The following is a 24357-nucleotide window of genomic DNA, read 5'->3' on the forward strand; positions in this document are numbered from 1 at the left end:
CAATCTACTGTAAGGTGCCATAGCCTCAGAAAAAAAGTTCTTCCACCATGAAGACATTTCTCTGTGAAAATAAAAACACTAAAAATAATCTCTATTCAACTCAGGAAAGCCTCAGCAAGATATTTATTGGAAAGATTTGGTGGCAGTTTCTTCAAATGTGTTCACACAGTTCACAGTGGACTCTCTCCCTTTATTTGGATATAGTCTCCTTTATGGACATTGGCTTTTCGTAGTCTGTTTTTCCATACAACTGCTGTGCTAGGAGCACCGTGAAGACACTGGAGAACTACCCATGATTTAGTAAAGCTACAGCTGTTGAAAGAGTATCTGCAGTGTGATAGACAAATCTATTCTAATCTCTGCAAGAAGCCAGTACTACTGGTCTTTCTTTCTTGTGCTGCAACTTGGCTTGCCCTTCCAAACATCCCAACTAACACCCAGATTTGAAATAGTACTACTGAGAGACTGCTTTTTCCTAGTTTTTGCTTTCCCAATGCAAACCGACCACATCAGTTTAGTTGTAATTCTTGAAGCGTACAACTTGTTACTAACTCTCAAGTAAAAGGATTCATTTTTAGCAGGTACAAACAAAACTACATGACCGACTTGATTTGCCTCCCATTTCACCCTTGGTCTCTTCTTTCTGCATGCACTTCATTTCCATTGCAAAAGAACTGGTTTTGTTTGGCAAGCTTCTCGTGTCAGCCAGCATTAGGAACACAAAGATCCTTTTGTGTATTGTACTTGCTATTTTTCCTTCCTCATTCCTCTTCCTAGCAGACAAAACGTACCTCATTAAAAATTACTTTGCAACTGAAAAATGTTTCAGTTACTTGGTGAATTTTTGCTTTCTGCCTGTCAGTTAAAGTAGTGAGTTACAGAAAGGTACTTATCATGCTAGTTAAATAAATAGGAACTTATCTAACTGTACTAATCACTAACTTTTTTAAAACATAGGAATGGTAATGATCATTGCAGCAAAGGTAATGTACTCTCAAAACACACTGCAAATAACTGACAATGTAACATTAGGAATGCCAAGCTCAAAAGTATCTGACACTGGTCAAGCCTAGTATTGAATTTCTGAAATATCAGATATTTACTCTTACTACAGATAGAAATTCCCTTTGCATGTAATTTAAGAACAGAGGGTGTTAAATCTATATTGACAACGCAAAACAATCAATTGCACCTGGTTTCTCATCAGCTATCAGCATGATATATATACTGATTATCAGATTAATTCAGATCTAAGGCTAAATCTCTGCCTAGGCTTGGGACCACCTACTTTTAAAACTTCACTAGACCTGGCTGTATTTTCATCCCATTTGAAGACATTTATTAGCTTATTTTTAAACACTGTCTCATCAGCATAGACAGAAGCATTAAGAACCAACACAAATAATTTACTAGGTAAAAACTGAGAAAGAACAAACACTAGGAAGAATGTCTGAATGCCTCATCCTACTTTTGAATAAGACATTCTGGTGAAACAGAACAGATCTTCACAAACTAGATAGTTTTTACAAATTAATTAGGGCTCTGTCCAACACAGAGAAATTTAAAATTTCCTCTATTGAATGTGGTTTTCTCCTTCATATCCCTAAAACTTTTATATTCTCTATTACTAGAATGTAAACTCACATTTTACTATGAAAGCTTCACTTGGTTTTATCTTGCACTTTGTAACTGTGAATGTGACTATAGAAGTCCTGGAGTTTGCAGTGCCTTGTCCAAGGGGCATGCTGAAATCAAGATATAAATAATTCAGCAAAGAACCAGAGAGCAGCTCACAAAGGACTGTTCAGATAATGGATGATCCAGGGAACACACTATGATGCAGTATAGTTCTACAAATAGAAAAGGTGTGCTAGTTCTGCACCTGTTCAAAGGAACATAACTTTGAGTTTTCTACAAGCAACTCAAAATACAGTAGAATCTGAAGAGTTAAAAAATGTAGGCACTGTAGTCTTACAGAACCTGCACTTGAAAACAGACTTGAAAATTGAGTCCTCCAAAATTAAGTGAAGTTTTGTTCGGACTCAAATCTACAGCCCATGGAATTCTGGGGGAAAAAAACAACACCAAAAAAATTAAAAAGCCACCAAAAAAACACCCCACACACCCCAAAAAACAAACAAACAAAAAACCCAAACAAAACAAAAAAAAAAAACCAAAACAAAAAAAACCACCAGAACACAACAATGCTAAGTCTTAGAGAAAAACCTCTTTCCTAAAGCCTATGGGTAGGCTCTCTTCTCCTCCACTTGTAAAAGTGAAAATTCCAGTTTTATCAGAGAAAAAGAAAACCAAATCAATGTTAAATACATCCTATCAAATGGACCTGCAAACTTTATATTGCAGACTAAACCAGTGACTCAGTTATCAGACAGAAACATCTATACATGACTGCTTTCTCCTTTTCCGTCCGTAACACAGGCCAAACACTGTCAATGTTCATCAAGCAGCAACTAGGAAGACTTTATGAAAATGATAGAATTGGAAACACCAGAGGGCAAATGAGTCAGAGGAAAAAAATCTTGCTTAAAATAGCAGTAATAAATTGCTTATAAGCCCAACAAGGAACACTTGTAGTGTGACTGCTATAACTTCACAGTCCCATTCCAACGTTTTTATCTCAGTAGAAGGGCTGTGATTAAGTCTTGTTCATTAGCACCTGTCATCTCCAACACTTACTGTCTTTGACCATGTCCTAACTCATGATCCATGCCATTTGTTGCATATACTCCTTATAAGTAATTCTGTTTCTCCTTGACATTTTTAGGCTAGGAGATAAGACACTGCTCTTAGGTACACAGGCCCAGACAGCACTTGAACATAATGTAAGAAAAAGGTTTAACAAGGTAAAGAGGATGAAAACTTGTCACCTATTCTACTGTACTCAAACAGCAATAAAACTGTCTTAAAGCATGTCATTACAAAAGATGCACTTTAATAATTTACAGAAGTCTGAGACAGTAGAACAAAACATTAAAAAGTTTATTTTCTCCTACCAGATGACTGTTCCACACTCTGAATAGCTAATATAATTTCTTCCATCATAATTTCTTCTCAGACAAGATCTACAAGTGGATTTGCAATGCAAATTTAGCAGCTCAGAGAAATTTTTCAAGTGGTTTGCAACTGCAAGGGCAGAGGGGGGGAGTGTTGTCCCACCTCTGCTTAGTGAGTAATTTCTGATTTCAGTAGGTGTTTGAGGGACCAATTTATAAGCCAGCAATATCCTTCACTGACTGCTGCCCCCAGGCCAATAGAGTACATGCAGCACTCCACTATAGTGAGGACTTCTATACATCCGAGTTTGAGGCATTGCTCTGCTGCTGTACATTTCAGAAAAGCTTCTTCTGCTCTGAATATAAAGGCCGTGATATATTTCCTTCTCTTTTTGTTAGTTTTCTGTACTTATCCAGTTGTCTTAATTTCCAAAAGGAATTTGAAGGCAAAGACCTTATGTCAGTATTTTTCTTCTACTAACCCCTAAGAAGTGTTCAAAAAATGAGTTTTGGCAATTACATTCCGTTGAGAAAAGTATTTTTCTGAATACCACACTGCACAGTTTGCAACCACCAGGTGCCAGGAATTACTCCACTGAAAACACTAAGACCACAGATTTGTGATCAATAAACAGAAGATCAAAATCCTATGTCTGAACAATTTACCACAGCATGTTAAAAGTCAAAAATGTTGTCACTTTTATTGACACAGTTATGCAAGAAATTCTAAAATTTTGGAAAATAAAAATCATTAAATACCACATTGGAATCCAACACTTGGACTGGTTCAGCCTTGGAATCCCAAAATTTGTCTCAAATTATATATTAAGTCTTTGTGAGAAGAAAATTTAGTTCAATTTCAGAATTAAAGCCCTCTACCTTCTTGTTCTGCACAGCCTAAACATGTTTGTCAAAACACCTGGACAAGCTGGCAGTACATCAGAGTTCAAAATCCCAATAACAATTAAAATTTTACAAAACAGTTTCACCATGTCCTTATAAAACTTTTCTGCAGTGCTCAGGAGCCTGGGTCCTCATCACAGATTACTAGCACACAGCAGCAGCAGCACACACATTGTTATGCTCCTCACGTCCCAGCCTCCATCCATCCAGAGACTGCAATCAGGTATCTGATAATAATGCAAGTCACATCAGCTGGACTGCTGCCGCAGTGAACTGATCCATGCTGGTGCCTGGATGCAAATACAAGGACACCAGGGCCACAAGACATAGGATCCTGTCTTTGTATTACAAATACTGTTCTCCAGATGGAGCATTGCAGGCCTCTTGCAGGTATGCAGTCTACCTACATTCCCCCTTTTAGCCTCTAGCTGAGCAATGGCATTGTGTGACACATGAAATAAATGAATGAAAGAGTGCTGCAAAGAGGAGTGAGAACAAACACTATTGAATCACTGCTTTGCTACTGTGCTTTCAGTACTGTGGCTCTACCTCTTACTCTATGTGTTTTCTCATCATCTTTGCCACCATGTGAAAATTTGCCTAATAGCCTCGAAGCACTGAATTAAAAAAAAAAAAAAGGTTGGTCAAACACACTTAAACTGATTACTGATCAAAAAATAACTTCTTGACCTTGAGTATTGTCACAAATCACCATCTCCACATGGCCTTGGCAACTTCTGTTTGGAGCTTTTCTGTACACAAATTGGAATAGCAGGTACATATAGAGAACGTAATCTGACTCTCATTGCTCCATGTCTGTACTGCCTAATACAAGCCTTTTTAAGGTCCCAGAAACAATGTTTTCCATATTCCAATGGTAAAAGTTGCATCATCCAGTTTTCTCCTCTGTCAGAGGTTAGAGTGTGGTAAAGTGGTTTACACCTGCAAGGAAGCATCAGGGCCTGGCTAAGCCAGCAAACCTGGGGCTGATGCACTGCTTCCTTCCAAGTGAACCTTTGTAAAATTATATGCCTCCATTCAGTATTGCAGGCCTGCAAAAAAGTCCTGAAGGTCATGCTCAACCAGTAGTTTAGATACACCACCTTAACACAGTCCTGAAATTCTTTAGTTGCACAAAACCAAGGTCCTAGGTGAATAAATTCAAATGAACTAAGATACAGGGAAGCCTAAGGCCACTGATAGTGTTACTGCACTCAACATTTCTTGTGAAAGGTCTCTGACAAACTTTTTAACGACCCTGCAGTCACATCTCATTCTGTCCTGAATGACACTGAATGCTTAATGGTCTACTTTTTTTTTTAATGGGATAAAGATAATAACAAATTACTATGGTTTTGCCCCAGAGCTTCTGCAGAGCTTGAGAGTTTGGACATCTCATTTAAGTTGCTGCTAATGTGTTATCACAAAAGAAATGGAACTAAAAACTCGGATACCAATGCAATAAATAGCCACTTCATGAAGTGCAAAACCTCAGGAAGCGCCAGTACTGTTCATGGTCCCTAGCTGGGACTCATGGCACTAAATGCAACATACATTCACATAGACAACTGCAGGATGAAGCTTCACACAACCATTGCTGCAAGACAGAATCCCACCAAGCCTTTGTAAAAAACCCTCACAGAAATGATCAGAAGTTAATTAAAAGCACTACACACTGTACAATGCAGTTAATACCCATTTGCCTTGTTTTTCTGACAAAAACTAGCTTTACATCTGCAGTGGTTGCAACCTGATTCATGAACCATGTCTGTGCTAACAACATCAAGCAAATATTTTCATTAAACATGTACAAAGGACTTGAGCACATGGCCTTTACGCTCCTCCTTTCCCAGATGACTGGAAAACTCTAGTCGAACATAGGACATCCTAACAGAGGATTATTCATTAACAAGCAGCATAAAGAGTATGATAAAACTTATTTGCACAACCAAAGTCTGCTTGGTGCTCCTGTTTACAGCACAACAGTCAGCGGAAGCCCAGGGACAGCTCCAGCCCCTGTCCGCAGGGCACAGCTGAGGCCAGGCGGGACTCTGCCACAGCACAAGGTGGCACCAGGCAGCCCCAGCCCACCCAGCTCACAGGGTCACCATGGTTTGGCCCCCATTTCATCTCTTCAGAGCAGCTCAGCCAACTTTTATCAGCACATCCCATGTACATGGGAGAGCCTGGCGCAGCCCTGAGACCACCAGCGCGCTGTGGGCGCCCACAGGCCCAGTCTGCCCCAAACAGCCCGGCACGTGCTCCAGGCCCTCAGCTGCCCAGGCACTGTGTGGAGGAGGGACCCTCACCTTCCCTGCACTGCTCCTGCCAGGGATGGACCCTCACCTGTCCTCCATTGCTCATCTCTGCATCCTTCTATCCTGGTGTGGCCCAGCATGCCCTGCCCAGGCCAGGCGTGGGCTCTGCCGGACACCGGAGCGCAGTGACCGCTGCCCTGAGGCCGGAGCAGGACACGGGAGCTGCCCAGTCCAGCCATGGGCCGCAGGTGATCAGCGTGGAGCGACAGACTGTGCCCAACAGACACATGTGAGGAGCCAGCTGGGGGTTCTGTGCTGCTGGGGGTTCTTTGTTCACTTTGGGGCTTATTTTACATCATTTGCTTGTTTGGTTGGGACCTTTTGGTTTCTTAAAAAACATAGCCCTCTCCTGACTTAACATATCAAAAACTAAAATTGCACTCCTCTGGGTTTCTATCTTCCCCTTCTCACAGCACTTGGATCAGTTTCAGTATTCCTACTCTAGATGAAGGCTTCCACAATTTTTTGCTTGTTTGTTTGGGGGGGTTGTTGCAGGCTTTTTGTTTGGTCCTTGTGGCTTTTTGTTTTGCCTTTTTTTATACCTTCAATGCAGAAAATACTCAGCAAGTTACAAACCAGCACTGATTAACAATATGGGTAAATTGAATTTATCATTTGCCTAAGAAAACACTACATGAGAACTATGACACCTACTTCCACTTTATTTAGAATGAAGGAAGCAGATGCTGTGTTGTCACCTTTCAGTAATAAAGGTTATACTAAAGCAGACAATCCATGTCTAAAACTGAATTTAGAAGTTCAGAGACAACTGAACGTTTTTAATTGAGTAATTTATAATTTTCAAACAGAAATTTACTAACAAAATCAAATTCAAATTAAATGCGAGATAAAGCCTATATGTAACTAAGTCCAGAGTTGAAAAATGATCTCCAGACTTATTTTTAAATTCAAATGCCCATAATTAATGCTATTTCAATCAGGCAGGAGGCACCATTAAAAAGCTGGCACCACACAAGTTATCAGATCATTGTTTGATATTTTATTTTCTTTTTAAGAAATAGCTTTTTCATTTCCAATGAGAAACTCCATTGTTGATCTTCAAAACAGGGACTTTCCTGAAGCAGCAACAGAAAAGCTCATGAAAGTAGAACTAACAAGGAAAGAATCACATGTAAGCAAAACCAGTTTACTCATTGTGTGCTTCAATAAAAACCTCTAACATTAGCAAGATGAAAAATGTCACAAAAAGACCTCTGCACAAAACTGAGGACCTAAGGAAAGACCCTCTAGCAATAAACAGATCTAGGGTTGCATGTGAAAGCACTGCAAGCAGCTTCCAGTACTCCAGCAAGACAGCACACAGTTTCCCAGCATGAGAAGATTTTTTCCAGGCCCAATTTTTCTCCTAAAAGAATACTTGGGCTGCCAGGTTCCCAGCTGTCTGCATTGCTGCAGATTTCAGATTATTTTTATGTTACAAGAGGGATAGGAAAACACAGAGGAAATGTAACTTATTCACCAGAACACAGAGAAGAGGCTGAGTGGCTGACAGGCTCCTGGCTTATTTTGTAAACATCCCTTGAGAATATTCTGCTCACAGATGCGTTTCAAAAGAACAGCAGTAGGTGGTAAACAAACACCATACACCTTTCACCAAGGAGCTTCAGTCATATCTTCCTGATCTTAAGCTATCAGATATGCAACAATCCACTATACAACATAATTTCTTGAAATGCATTTTCAAAATATACAGTATGCATGCGCACACAAGATATTTATACTTGGGCATTAGCTTTTGATGATATAGGACTGACTTGGCAGAAATACAGAAATTCTGGTTTTCTTCAGCAGCAAAATGCTACATGAAAAGCTACAAAAATTATTTTATTCTCTAGATCAAATTCTAATGAATTTTAATTTTTCAGTGACAGAGAAAAATGCTCTGTTCTTTTCTCCACCAACTGATCAGACATATTAAAAGCAAAGAATGCCATTACAGAGTAATATAATTTTCTGCTTGAGATAGCACTTAAAATGTTAACCAATTGCCTGTGTGTTTAAGCCAGAAACTTGTTTGATCAAATTATACTTTCTAGTCCCTACCTGAGGGAATTAAGGCAAACAGACTCCACAGTTCTCTTGACACTTCGATTCAACAGTTAACCAACTTCAGCTAGCAAAAATTTCCCATTTAATTTGAATTTTTCTGGGTTCAGCTTTCAGACATCTATGCTTATTTAGACAAAATAGGTACTTTTCTATAATAATTTCCTTCAAGTGAAGGTACCACAACATAGCCACCAAGGTACTGCTTCATCCTTCTGACCACCCAAACATATCCTTAAATCAATCACTGAAGAACAGACTTCAACTAAATCATGGTTCCTTTTTCCTCCTTCCTCCCCTCAGTATATCGTAAATTTGGATTGAGTGCAAAGTATTCCAGTACTGGCAAACTGTGCTTAAAGACACAGGGATGTTCTCCCCTATTTGAGGGGAGATTGGACATCTTGCACTGCAGCACACTTGGAGCTCATACTAAGTCACTAATCTATTGCCAAAACCACTGAACCACTGCTGTACAGGCACATCTCCCAGTTCAGTGTCCTCAGAACCACTGCTGTACAGGACACAGCTCCCAATTCAGTGTCCACAAAATCACTGCTGTACATGAGAGAGCTCCTTATTCACTAATCATGGGTTAGCTCACCCTCAATATCTGACTTTGCCAGGAACATAATAAAACAGTTACTTGAACGGACGTCACATGATGTCAACTACTCCAGAATGCTTTCCTTTCTTCTTGACTGTTCTTTATGCTGCTGTCCCTTATGCAGATAGATAATTAAGTATGTGTCTGAGTATTAGCCTAAACTACAGAACGTCCTTGAGTGGGGAAACACACAAACTTGCATTTAAGAAGCTGTATTTCAGTTGAGTACCAGAAACAAGGTTGTTCTCCAAAGGTCTGATGCTCTGTGCTTCTGTGGCTCGATTCCTTCCAGTACCTGAGCTCACTCATCCAAAACTAGCAGGTTAGTTCTGCTCTCCCCAGCAGCAATTGAACACAGTAAGATTTAAAGTTCTTTCTCACATAAGAGACACTACTCTGATCCTGGCTGTAGAGTTGCGCTGAGGATTGCAGCTGAATAGTATAACCCTCCTCTTCAGTCCTCCCCCATTTCCCATCTACCTCTGAGGAAACCCTGTTCTCTTTTCCACTTCTGTATCTCATAAGTTCTTAGAGCCATTTCACGTGCTGCCTTGACTCTCTTATGCTTATTGCCATAAACTTCCCTCCAAGTTCTGTAATATAAGGAAAAACATGAGACTGTCTACTGTAAAATGCTCCCTATTATCAAAAAAATTCACCTGAAAAACAAACCACCCATACAATCAAAGAGCAACTCTGCAAGCCAAAGATCCTGTTAAACAGATGGCTGAATGCCACCCTGGATAACTCAAATTAATCTCCTCACTTGTTTACTAAAAAAGAGAGATACAACCTCAAAGTTGGGTATACAGAGCCAGCTAAAAACACAGGAACAAAAAACAATTGAGGGAAATTTGAGCATTTGTGTTAATCCATCAAAGTAATTGTGGAAACCTATATACTTATAGATAAAACACTGCCATTAGCAGTGCAAAAGGCAGATAACAGCCTGTCACTATTGGCAAAGAAAGAACACCGCTCCCCTCTTCTCAAGTGCTGAAGTATCAAGATATTTCCATAACTTGATTAACTTTTGGTAAAGCCTAAGAATCGGTCAAGACAATATTATCTCAGTACTATGGTGACAAGCACCTTGAGCTACTTCTCTGAACCTCCTTCCATCAATTTTAACTATCATTTGAGCTTACTGTGCAAACTAGCAATGCACCGTGCCAACACCATCTAAAGAAACAGCCTGTACTTTTATAATACAGTTAAATGAACGTGCTCCTTGCAAAGGCCCTCTGTGAAGTGCAAGACAGTACAAACAAGATCCTATGTTCTGCTATGTTTAAGTCCACGGCCAATAAAGCACAGGAATTAAAGCCATGACTTTGAACACAAACACTGCTCTCCTCCGTGATACGAAATGATGGCAGTGAGTTGCATCGAAGAGAAAAACAACAGTGTACTTCTAATTGGTGTTCAGCACTTGGAAGAAGCACCTGATAGACCTTCGGAGTTCCTGTATGACATTTTCAACTGTGGGATCTACTGTACTTTTCCCAAGCTGGAACCCAGTAAGTTTAAACTGCCAACTGCTTCAAAAGAACTGTGAGATTATTCTGCATTCAGACTCCTGGGTTCTCATACTAATTGGCCCAAATTTACTGCAAAATGTGAACACTACAGAAAAAGGTAGGTGGAAATCTGAGCTCATATTCAATACCAACAAAAACTCCTGGGGAAACAATTTTTCACACTCAAAAGAACTTCTCCTTACAAGAATTCATAATCTGAGTAACATGCATTAGGAAGTACTGGTCTGTGAGATGTTGATTTGAATAGGCATTTTCACTTTTTTCATTCTCAACTATAAACTAGACTAGCTCCCATGATCTCTCATAGAGTCTACAATAGATGAGAACAGGGTAGCTTTAATCTCCTATAAATCTCTTTCCTGCTTCCATGCACACCTTATTGCATTCCTATGGCCAAACTGTGACAAGGACAGCAGCAGAATTATTGTGCCAAATAATAAATCCCCTTACAAGAGAAATCAAGTGAAATGTACAGTACAAGGGACTGAATTATTCAGCAATGCACTTGGCACTAGAGATGTGGAACTGCCACTTTTCATTAACATCATCAACCTTACATGTCTACATAGTCTCTATATTCAGGTCATGCCGCACAGAGGTACCAGTCACTTGAACCAGATGGGTCACATAGGTCCATCTTTATTTCCTCCACATTGCTAACTCCCATCCTTTTGAGCCATGGCAGCAATCTGAACCACCCAACAAACTCGGGCCCAGAAGCGGATAGCTGCATTAAATCCTAGCCTAGGTAACTCTGCCCATTCCAGAACACCCTAAAAATCCAACAAGGCTTCAGACTAACCCAAGGACCTTATGTATCTCAACAACAACCACAAAACTCTATAAGACTTCACATCCCTAGACCCGGGTGTGAGGAGCCATAGCTCAATTTGAGCAATACATTATTTTTCCTGCAAGATGTCTTTGCTGGTTTCAGCTGGGGTACAGTTAATTTTCTTCAGAGTCTGGTGTGAGGTTGTATTTTGGCTTTGAGCAGAGCACAGGGTTAATAACACAGAGATGGTCTTGTTGTTGCTGAGCAGGGCTTGCACAGAGCCAAGGCCATTCTGCTTCTCATACTGACACACCAGTGACAAAGTTGAGGGTGCATGGGAGGTCGGGAGCAGACACAGCCAGGATAGGTGACCCAAAGTGACATTCCAGACCATGTGACATCATGCTATGTAGAAAAGTGGATGGAAGAGGTATGAAGGGGGGACTTTTGGAATGATGGTGTTTGTCCTCACAGCTTTATTGCAATGGGGCTCTATTCTCCCAGAGATGGCTGAACACCTGCTGGCCCACAGGAAGTGAGAATTGATTATTTTGCTTGTGATTTTGCTTTCCTTGTTAAACTGTCTTTACCGCAACCCATGAGCTCTCTGGCTTTTACCTTTCCAATTCTCTCCCACTCCCACTGGTGGGGGAGTGGGAGGTTTCTAGTCAAAGGGGATACATCTTTGGGGTATCACACACAGGAGATAATTACACAAGTGTTTTGCAGACAAAGCTGTTGCACGTCCTGTTCTTGGGTTTACCTGCTGCTGTTTTTCTTCCTCTTTCAGCAGTGACAATTTATTCTTTCCTATTTTCTAAATCCCCAAAATTCAATAAAGGTCCATTAGTTGGTAAACAAACAGGACCACTTTCATACAGGTGATTTAACATAATTGGTTAAAAGAGCAAGAAAGCTAAGTCAAGTAATTGATTTGGTCCCAATATGGCAGACTGAGGCTAAGAACAATATTTATTGGCTGAATCAGAAGACAAACTGTGCCTCTTCATTACCATTGTCCACTTCAAAACATGCTCTCTTACATATCAGATGATTCAGAGAATTTTGAAGACAATATACCTTGTAATCTAAACAAATACAAATACACCAGACATTCTAGAAACCAGGCAGACAGTACAGCTTTATCTATGCCAGATATTTGTTTCTAAATCAGCTTGATAGACTAGCCCATCTTATAACTCTCTAATGACTTAAATTTTCATACTGTCTGAGAAAAGCTGCTATATCTACAAAATTCTTTTCAACAACTGCTGTTACATGGGTGGGAAAGAGTGCAAAATCAATTTTATTTGTCTCCAGAAAATAACCTCTGAATAGAAAGAGGGCTGAAAACTTGCCTGTCTGGAAGGAGGGGATGGGAAGATCCTGAACAGTTAAGGATTTGGCAGAGCTATTTCATTTAGTGCCTTTGACCAACTTTGGTAGCATCAAAATCACCCAAGCTGCACTGACCAAATTATTCTGTTTAACTCTCCCTGGCAGCCCAGCTAGAGCTGAGCAACTTTGGAAGAGAAATTTGCACCATCTGCAGCCCACCCCAGTAAGGTGAGTCATTGGTGCTTTAGGACACAATCTCAGTACTGTCCCAGCTGCTCACAGAGTACATTAAAACAACCACAGGCAATATTGTTATACAAAACTTCATTTAAACCATAAGGACTTCAATCCAGAGACGACCAAGCAATTAATTCATAGACACCAGTTTTCACAAGCAAGGAGAAAGAACTTCACAGTATGTGTCAGCAGTGGTGTACCAATGAAATATAGATGTAAAAAACCTCATATTATAGAACAACACAGGCAGTAGCACACATCAGGCAGCCTTACTGAGCCAGAAACTCCACCATCACTTTTCCAGACCCCAGCCTCTCCTAACTTCTCCCCTGCTGTTTCATATCCCCAGTTGCCAATGAACCTGATTAGCTTTCCTGCATGAGGCACCTGCTAATCTGCCCACCCTTGTTAGCACATTGGAAATCATCTGGTGGTCTAGAGAGAGGAACTTAAAGCCTTTAACTACTTCTGCCAGACCCTTTCACCACCATGCATTCAGGTAATAAACACTACAAACTCAACTTCTTGAAATATACTGAATCAAATGACATCCCCAAATAACAGATCAATGAATGCTGTTCACTGGTACTTGAACCCAGAGCAGTCTGTCACCAGTACACAAACACCTCCTGTAAGGCCTCTCAAAAGCCAGAAACTGTAGAGCTGGCAGATGAACACACATGAAGAATAAAGAGTTTTCCTACCCCCAAACACTTTCTGCCTGATTTGAATTCTGTGAACAGATCAGCCTGTTGGGTTGGAATTTTGTTATGTTTGGGGTTGGATTTTTCCACATAGGATAAGAAAAAACTTAAATAGTAAACAAGCATTCATCTCTAACCACAGCATAAGTGGCCAAGTTACTCCAAACTTCACTTAGAATCCTCTTATCTCAGGGTCTCTAAATACTCTACAAGCATTTAAATACTAAGACAGCCAACACTTCTTTGATAAGGACAATGAAATGCATGAAGAATCATCTGTGTGCAGATGGCCTTAGTATCTCTTCCAATTGGAGAGTTATAAAAAACCCCCCTCTTTTACAGGCAAAAAAAATATGAAACCCCAGACATTTCCTTGAAATGTGTCTACACACACACAAAAAAAAAAAAGCAAATTTGCCTTATTTGAAGGGAGACATGAAATTCAGATGTCTGAATTCTAAACTGCACCCATGTTCTTGTCTGCTGTGGAGTATTTTGTCTTCATATTTGGATCAAATGAGTACTGACACTAAGGTTATTTGAATTTGTCTGGGATTCAGGATGTTCGTAATTTTTTTTTCATCAGCATAACAGTTTGCAAAGCTTCTAAGTAGTCATCTAAAAATCAATGCTTGCATTTTGCCAGAAAATATTTGTTGAAATATTAAACTTTTTAACTGCTACAAAGCATCAGTCTGATTATTAATCATATTTTCTGTTTGACCATCACTGTGCGAGCCAGAAACAGGATTCCAAGAAGTATCACTGAGAAAACTCTGTATATCAGCATTGTTATGAAGAGTATGTAATTTCATCACTGGGCAAACAAGCCTTCAACTTTGCTATTTTATGTTGTCTCCTAATTTGTCTGTTTGCAGATTTCAAAAAGCTTGACTAACAAAACAAACATTTCACCAGTTGGCCATGCTTCCGCAAATTTAAAATTAAAACCCAGACCTTTGTTGATAGATTATCTTGGCCATCATCATGACAGATGGTTCTGTGGTGGCTTTCTCCTTCTGACATTAAAAGGTCTATAGAGTTCAAAAGTACCATAATAACTTTAATTTACCAAACATCTATACACAGAGTACACATCTCATAGTCTAGTACAACTTGATTACACAGTTCATCTAGCAAAATTCACTTGAGAATCAGCCAACCATCCTAAAAAATCCAAGCCAAATTATATGCATTTTCAGTCATGCTTCAATAGCCACTACATTAACATAAAATTTACTCCTAAAATGAAACAAGCCAACTAACACCTAGTTATCTATGCATCTAGCTCCTCTTCTGCCATGCACAAAGTAAGTGGGGTGACCAGTTGAGAGAAGAAAACCCTATCCCAAAAGCCAGCAGTATGCTATATCCTGGACTTGCTCATACAACTCTCTTTGTGCATGTTTCCCAGACCCAAGAGACTGCAAAAGCAGACAAAGAGTCAGGACCCACAGAATCCAAACAGGCTACCAAACCTTATTGCTGGTGTTTGGTAACAACAAATTGACATTTTTAGTAAAAGGTTTTAACCAAGCCTTGAACAGAGTTCAAGGAGTGTTTCAACAACACCCCCAGGCACGTGGTGTCACCCTTGTGCATGGTCCTGCGCAAGGCCATGAGTTGAACTCAGCCCTTGTAGGTCCCTTCCAACCCAGCATATTCTGTGATTACCAACACAGTGTTCTTTAGGCATTAAGTGAGACATAGTGCTGCCTTGGCAGACATCACCTCAGTTTGAGACATGTCCTGCACACAACCACCACACCCACCAGAGTGGGGGTACCAAACATGAACTGCCAGCGTGGTATGCACAAGTACATGTACACATAGATGCTATTTGAGACTCAGACAATCTTTCTGGAACCAAGCAATAGACTGGGTCTAGATCTGGCCTTGACTTCTCATCAGTGCTCCTGCAATTCATCAACTTAATACTTGGTCAATATTAACACACTGCACATTCATATGTGCACTCTAACTATGATAGGTTTTTAAACCTGTCTGAATACCAAATAAGTCACTTAATTGGAAGCAATAATGTCGAAAAAACTTAGGGCAAAAAGGCTAAAGGTCATGTTCCTTGGCCATACACAGTATTTGAAGGTATCTTTTTGAGGAGTTTAATGTTTAGTTTTACATAACAGAACTTCTCTATAAAGGCAGTAAATTTCAAGAAAAAAATAATCCAAATTTAAAGAGATAAAAGTAAGATATTTCAGAATTTAATTATCCTGTTCTGTTCTACTTACCTTATACAGAAACAGACATTTATTTTGCCTATACAGTATTTAGTTTGCTGGAGACAAAAATGTGATCAGTAGTTTTCCAAAATGAACCATGTTTATTTGGGTTGGCAGCAGGGAGAGCTTTTTTCCTGAGTCACATCCATGCCCTGCCACCTGTGGCAAGAAGCTTGTTTTGCAACAGAACAGTGCTAAATTGTGGATGAGTGCTGGAAAATTTAATTAAAACTCACTTCAAAACCAACACATCGTGTAAGCATCTCAGGAAATCTATAGGTTCATCATTAAATTCATTAGCAAGTTTATAAAATCCAAAAACAAAAAATCTGTTCAAATATGCATGAACACACACAGAGAAAGCAGCCACCCCCAGTAATTCAAATTCTCTTGGACCTCGTGTATTGTGGCGAGGCCCCCGGAGTAAGGCAAACACGAACGACCATCTGTTATTTTTGTCTGCAAAGCAGCAACTTCCCCCTGATGAATCTTTGATAGCAGCCAAGCAATGGCAGCAACTGCTGTGGCAGGAACTGACAGCCAGCAGCCCCAGCCTCCATTTCTCTTTTCACTCAACCTGCATGTTAAATGGCTGCTTCAAACCCAGGAGTAGCTCTTTACATATTAAAACCAAATATGCCTTTTCTGCGCTTTCATTTAAATTACAGCAAATGAAGGGAAATGTCAGGGAGCAAGTGAAGGGAAAAAAGAAAGGGGAAAGAATTGGAGAATGAAGAACCCCTCAGGGAGCATTCATGGTGCCAAAGAGATACTCATTTTCAAGCACCATCTGTCAAGAGCTACTTGGAAGCTTTTTCTCTCTTTATCTTAATACCCTCCCCCAGGTTTTACCTTCTCACTTGCTATATACCAAGTGGCAAAAACCTCTACATTTCACAGAAAAACTGACTGGCCTTCTACTGTTTGAGGGGCAAAAATTGTTCGCCAGGACAGATTGAACTATGATGAAACTCAACATAAAGCTCCACTTAGGTGCATCTTGGATGCAGGAGACATGGACTGCAACTGACTTGTAGGGTTTTAGCACTGCTGAAGTACAACTTCAAGACAGCAAAAGAGTCTGAGATTGGCCCTGAAAGCATAGATTAGTCTGACAGCTCAACTACAGCCCCCATCCCACACAGCTTCTGGGCAGCAGCACTGAACCAACCTTTGTGGCAGAGCAGTTGGAGAACAGAGGAAATCAAGTTAACTTGTTTGCACTATTGTAACATACAGCTTTCCCCATTTTATTTAAATCCATCCATCATCTCAGTTCTCACTCACAGCAGTATAGCAGCAGAGACAAGAGAATGATTCTTAAGTCACAGGTAAACAAATACCTGGACAACTGCACAAGTAGATGTTTGTGTAGAAAATTTACAGTGGAATGCAAGTACATAGATTAATTACTAATCAGAATTGGTATGCATACTGAAATAATCTCTGAAAACTCAATGGAGAGCATAACAGTCGTGAGATTGCAAGCTGTTGGCACTCAGGAGCAATGCATTTATCAGCAGTGATGGGAACATCAAGTCCAGCATGGTCTTAAACCAGGAGATCCAGTACTGCCAGAAGGGCTAACTGTGATAACAGGGTGCATTTTGCCAAAAATTCACTTGCACTTGATTTCTTCAGACTTTGATCAGCTCCAGGACCTTTTGAAGTGTTTTTACAGACAGAAACAGGGACAGACAATCATCTGTGGATAACAAACAGATCAGCAACTTGTTTTGTACGAATATAGTATATATACCAGTTCTGGAGTTGAATTCATGGTCTTCCTATATGCCAGGCAAGGTCTTAACCACCAGAACACAGTCTTTCAGCTTTTCTTTGAGTAGGATTATCGAATTATTTAACACAATTGGGGCTGACAAAAAGGTACGTTCCTCAGGCTTCCACTAGTTTGACTCAAACACAGAGCAGAGCTTGAACTTCCAACCCAGAGCAGTGGCCTAAGCAGGTACAGATATGGAGAGGGGAACAAGAGGGCCATTCTCAGTTACATTGTCATTCCAAGTCTATTGAGAATATGCATCAGAAATAGCACATTTCACTGAAAATGTTCTTATTTGCTAACTGAGCCACAGGTGCATACAAATAGTTCCCCGTCAGGTTTGATTGGAAGATTCCACATTTCAAAACCATCAACCCAGATCAAAAGCAAAGATTCCCAAGAATGATTTTGATAACATATGGTTCAATTTGTCAGCTTACATTTCAGCTTTTAAGACGCACAATTTTTTGTACTTTTATTACAAAATTTTAGAATCATAAAGCTTACATTTACCTAGAAAATTCAGGCTCCCAGCTTTTTTTAATCACAAAATAAAGCCAGAACAGTTGGTAGCTGTAAGCATCAAACCCGACATTTCAGAGGCAAGAGTGAGCTTGAACTACCAACTTTGTCCAATTTTGACCAATTTTGTCATTTCCTTTTTAACCAATTCATTTTCTCAGACATAACAAATTTCTGGCCCTTTGAAATTACTAATATCTTTTTCATAAAGGATTTATTCCTCCTGCGGCTTTGTTGTACACAATAACAACACCAAGATGTGAGACAACTATTTACTAGGCTCTACTATTCAGCTTTTAATTTTCTTTGACTAGAGAATCAGAACAACCTGTGGGAATGAACCAGAATGCCAGGTCAGCAAGATGCTGAACAAAATACTAAAATACACTGAGTTTTAAGCATCAGTATTCTTTTGCTGTCTTGCAGAACTGTCTGTGAGATCATGAAGTCCATGGTGATGTGCATGCTCTACTCTGGGACCTACACAATTCCCAAAGCACTGTTGGATTCATAAACTTCATAAACAACTTTCCTCCAGAGAAGGAGCCAATCCTGAGAAGTGGAGACTTATTTCTAAAGCAAGTGCTTCTAAGCAATTCTGAACTTAAAAAGGGTTACCTCTTATACCTAGTGGGAAATAGAAGATATCTTCAACTATTTTATCAGCAGTGAAATGACCTAGGCAAGAGCTTGATGAATGTGGGAAACAGGACAAATAATACCAACTGGAAATCAGACAACACTTGTTATTTCTATTTTTCTACCATCCTACACACAACACACCAGGTAATTAATTTACTTGCAATTTAATAACTGAAAATAAATCCAATAATTATTAAGTATTTTTTATTCTAACACCCCACCCATCCTAAATCCTTATTTATAACTAATTTTCTTTTATTTTTTTTCTGCCTCAGCAGCTTTCTTATCCTTCCACTGATAAATTTTTCCTGCAGTTCCTATAATCTTTATCTATAATCTTCATTGGGCTGTGTTTGTTGTTGATGATGGCTCACACTCCATTCTGTTGCCCAGTTTTAACATGCTAACTCCACCTCACTTTACAAAACATGACCCAACCTTCATCTCCCATTTGCTTTAACTTGAGAGTGGATTATTTTCCTACAAGGCTTGTGACTGAAGATAAAGGATTGTCAGTCTCTCAACTACTTCTTTAAATAAAAATACATACTTAGTGCTATTCGACAGAGGTGGGGGGGAAGAAAAAAACAGATCAGTGGAATTAGCATTCAAGTAGAAAGAAATGAGCAAACACACACTAGCAACCTTGCTGTTCTGCCACCCAACCACTGCTTTCACTAAAGGGTGTTGCATTTGAAAGTCTTCAGAGTTGCTCCTGATGCACTCTAGTTAAAAAAGTATCATTAATCTAACATATTGCTTCCGCCAAAAGGCACAACCAAGGAATCCAATTACAGTTCATGTTTGAGAGAATGTCTGGAGAGGATATATGATATGGAAATTCAAATAAAAATTTACATCTTCATGCATGTTTCACCTCAAATATTTCTCAATCCTGACATCATCTTGTGGAAAGTCTTAGCAAAAACCACTAATTATACAGACTGTGTTTAATTTAATTAAAAATATAGCCACTATCACTAACAGCTCAGATGAGTGCAGATAAACATCTATTCAGACATGTGCCTATGTATATCTGAGTATGTAATACACATTATCCACAGAAACATTTCTCACACAGAACAGCAAGCTAGACAATAAAAACACCATTCAATCACACACCACCTCTAAAGCACTTGGAGTCGCTACATTTCAGAGGATGTTAGTGATTTTTTTCCTTACATTCTGTCTTTCCTGGGTTACATAACTGAGTTTCTCTTTCCTCCTATAAGAACATGGATAAGGCACAGATTTCATCAATATAACAATGAGATATGGGACCCTCAGCTTCTGGGGTTTAATAAAGACTGTACACAATCTGTCCCTGCTTTTGAACCTGTACAAGAAAAACAAGTCTGAAAGAAGATTTGCAAACTATTCCTTTAAGAACTGAGTTGCAGATCAGAATCAGACTGATACTATCTCCAATCACTCTAACAGGAGTTTTTATTGCTCCCCAGTGTATTTATTTTGCCTCAAAGCACAAAGAGTCCTAATTTCCAGAAGATTTTAATTTTGTTTTCATTGTGCCATAATAAAATACATTTTACACAAGTGCTATTTACAGTAAGCATTCAAATTAGGTTGAACTCCCTGGACATCTCACCTCACTGCTAGGGTCTGAAATTAAAAGCAAGATATGCTGTGTGTCCACAGCATCCATTTTCTTGGCTGCTGCACCTTTTTCCAACTTGTCTTGTTTCACCTTAACAAGTTTGCTATTTTTTTGTAGCTTGAGCATCCCACATCTGGTAGAAAAACCAAGTATTCAAGTTTCACATGAGTGGAAAAACATTTTACCAGAAGTTCAGTTGGCAGCAAATTTCTCAGGTGCTAAAAATAGTAGCCATAAATAAAGTGATCATAAATAATCCTAATTCAATTACCTAACCTGATAACTGGCCAAATCCTTGCAAGAAGTTCCACAATCATCTATAAAATCATCATACTGGAAGGATTGCTTGATATCATTCATTCAACAAGTGACAGAACAAGAGGCCTCAAGTTACACCAGGGCAGGTTTAGACTGCATATTAGGGAACATTTCTTCACCAGAAGAATCATTAAGCAATGGAAGGGAAATGATAGAACCACCATCCCTGGAGGGGAAAAGGTGTAGCTGCAGCACTTAAGAACATGGGTTTGTGCTGAGTTAACAGTCGGGTTTGATATTAAAGGTCTTCTCCAACCTAAATTATTCTATCATTTACAAGACATTATTTACCATGGCAAATAATTCATAGGGATTATGGACACATTTTTATACATATCAAGTTTCACAAGCATTTTCAGGTTAAAAAGATCTCAAGAAGTACATATTGCTTTTTCTCACAATACATCACAAGGACCAGGAAGCATCACACCTTGTGAGCTTTTGAAAATTCAAATGTTTGTATTGCAAACTCCACAAATGACAGTATGTGTCAAAAAACAGGAGCACAGTGTGCTGTGCTTTACCTCCACTATTCCATCATTTTTCCAAAAGTACACATCATGCAGCATAAATGGCAATTAGAACAACTACAGAAGAGAGAGAAAAAAACCAAAAATTACCAAAGACCTTGTATTTAAATGATACTGAAGGCAATGAGGGATATACCTTGAAAAACTGACATATTCACTCAGAAGACATATTGTTGGATTCAGTTATTTCCCAAAGGGAAGGTCAGAGAGAAATTACAGAAAAGACTAACGATAGTATGAAGGAGGGAGGAAGCTTCAGGATGTCAAATGGAAGGTAATGGAGCAGGAAGGCCAGCTGACAGTGGCAACAAAGAATGGGAGACAAAAGGCTTTAGTCAAGTCCAGAAAAACTGAACAACAGAATACCTGAATGCCTGTCAGTATCTGAAATTCTTATGGCTCCCTTTTGATGGGAAAAATGTGTATATAGGAAGTGTAACATTTGATGAACAAAGTGGCATTGCTAACACTGGGGAGAAAAAGGAAAAAACCCAAGAAATACAAGTTTAATTTTTAGGACTGGAAGATGACTGTTCTGCTCAAGACAGCATTTCCACATCCCTCACATATCAAAACCAAACATTTCAGCTGTGTTTAATACACACTGCAATAGGATGTCATGTTCAGGTTTCATGCAGTAGTGAACCATGACCTTCATAGTAGGTTCTTCTCATTCACCATTGTGCTAGAGCTGCCAAGTCTTATTAACTTCATGAAGCTAACAAGGTAATAAAAATTGTCTGACAGGCCAAGTACTTTCAGGGTGAGAGGAGTCTGGTACCCCATTTAAGACTTGTGTTTGCTAACAATACTGGACAATTCAAAGGTTAATCACCAGACAAGATATTTCTAAATGGTCCCTAATGGGTGGAGTTTCAATTTTGAGCACTTTACAAGGAACAATTTAGCTAAATGACCTGCCTGAATCTTATCTAGGATTAAATCAGAGTTTCTCCTGTGGAAAAAGAGAGGAACCTCATCTACCTATATTCAAAGCCAAAAACATTTCTTTCAAGTTTTAGTACATATGAGAGAGCATAGTTAACTAAGCAGTTTAGCATAGTTATTTTTCCAGCAAGGGAACTGATTTTAACAGCACACCACTAAAAAATAATGGTAACAAGATAAGAGCGCCTCACTTCACATTATTTCTGTAGACAGCAGCACTTCAGGAAAGCTGGGGGGAAAAAAACGTAGACATTTTAAGTGTACAAATGACTTGAAAATTGTGGCCCTTATCATCCACAAATAACTGACCTATCAACCCCAGTCATCATAGAATTGGCTTTGACTAATTGTTTCATTAAAGCACTTGAATAAAGGGAGTTGAAGATTTCTTTACTATCTTCAACAGTGCAGTCCACACATGAAAAGAAAGTTTCTGTGAACTTGTTACTGCAAGGATACCAGCAAACATGAACTGAGATATTTCTGCCAAAAGCTAAGAGCTACAAACATCTTTGAACTATAAGCATGTGAATCACTCATAGCTTGGAATCTAAACAATTCAGCACTAATTTGCTGTTTGATTTTGATACAGATATATGTAAAATACAAGTCCTGTAATTCAAACAACAGTTTCTCTTTTTCAAAGTTAAGTTTCTCCATGTGGGTGACACATCTAACATTCTTGAGTCTAGATGTGTTTTAACTCTCTTCTCCATACATGAATAATAAACCTCAAAAGGACCCCTTAAAGCCTAGCAAGGGATTCCAGTAATAGTAAATTAGTACCCTAGTCCTAAATGCTTGCAGTCCCATCCTATCTCTCCATGCTTACCAACACCAAGGTTTTATTAGCAAAACCTGGAAGTGATACAGGACTAAATATTATCTCTATTAATATGAATCTGTGTCAGTTAAGCAGAGAAATCACTTAAATAGTACAGTTACATTAGACCTAAATCACATCTCCTCCTGACACCAGCTGGTTGGCCTCTGTCATCATCCCTCAGAGGGACAGGTTAAGACGTTTTTACCTGGGTAATAAATGTGATCTTGTCCCTCACAACTTAATTGATTTCAGGCCTGACTTTATGTATTTTTTTTAATTAATATCATGTCATTATTTTTTTTAGGTATTTCACTTGAGTATTTAACTTTCATTTTAAGTTTCCATGGCTCATCAAAGGTGATGCAAAAGTAAAACTATTGAACATGGAAAACAAAAATAGAATCAAATAAAAGATCTGAAATAAAAGACTCTGAGGCAGAATTGTTCTTTTGACCAATATTCATCCAGAGTAGCACACATTGAAATGCAATATGGGCAGGTGCCACATTTAACATACAGTATGTTTTATCTGTGATGCTTCAGCAAACAAAGCATCACAGGCAATTTTCTCTTTCCATTCTAGGTTTCTTCACAATGATACTATCAAGAGAAAATATTTCAAACTATCATAAGACAAGATAGTCTGTACACTTTGTGGTGATCTTAATGACTCAAATCTGTTTCAAGACCCAAAAGAATTACTAAAACATATCTTTCTAACATGAATAATAAAGTATATTTCAGAAATCCCAAATTCATAATTTAAAGTTGCAGAAGTAATTTCTATTGTGACTTGCCTAAACATTAGACAGTCTTTGGGCAAAGCTAGAAAATACTGTGTAATAGCTGATTTGCCTGCTGCTGATCTTCAAGCTCTTTCACAAATGCACCTGTCTGCATTTGTGCCATGCTCACCCTGCACTTGACTTCAAAGTTTGAGTTCCATTTTCACAATGCAGTTTGGATATCACAATCAGCAGTGTCTAGATATTGGTTGATATAAACTCTTCTCCATAAGTGGGAAAAAGAAGATTTTCATTGTCAAGTGGGTTCATTCTTTGTTTACAAGTGCTTTCTTGTTAGGGGAACAGGCACAACAGCAGCCAGGACGCTATCAGTGGGCATTACTGATGACTGTGGCAGCAAGAAATTAATGCAGATAAACAGAGATGTGCAAAAATTGAGAAAATAAGGTAGTCCTGCAACCACCATATGAGCTCCTACAGCTCTCCATATTAATTGTCATTCAATTCCCCACAGTATTCTAAAACCTAGATGATCAGATAATAAGAGGTTGAGTGGTATGCATAACATCAGGCTGATTAAATTTGTTTACTGATAATTCTTTCAGGTTCCTATGAATATCATGTAATTTTCAAGGTTTATTTCAAACAAATTTTATGTAATGCATTATTGACAACATCTT

At 39.0% G+C, this 24357-nt stretch overlaps 1 long non-coding RNA gene across 2 annotated transcripts; it reads left to right on the forward strand.

Annotated features, from left to right (window-relative positions):
- The first annotated feature begins 6295 nt into the window (after nucleotides 1-6295).
- On the forward strand, nucleotides 6296-22576 carry LOC135306434 (uncharacterized). 2 transcript variants are annotated; one of them, XR_010367257.1, is made up of 3 exons: nucleotides 6296-6464; nucleotides 7304-7367; nucleotides 12729-13511. It is a non-coding gene; the product is annotated as an uncharacterized LOC135306434 (long non-coding RNA). The 2 variants fall into 2 exon arrangements; XR_010367256.1 differs by lacking the exons at nucleotides 6296-6464; nucleotides 7304-7367 and adding exons at nucleotides 7374-10547; nucleotides 18479-22576 and having other exon boundaries at nucleotides 12729-12791.
- The last annotated feature ends 1781 nt before the right edge of the window (nucleotides 22577-24357 follow it).

Source organism: Passer domesticus, chromosome 8 (assembly GCF_036417665.1).
Source record: "Passer domesticus isolate bPasDom1 chromosome 8, bPasDom1.hap1, whole genome shotgun sequence".
Classification (NCBI taxonomy): Eukaryota; Metazoa; Chordata; class Aves; order Passeriformes; family Passeridae; genus Passer; species Passer domesticus.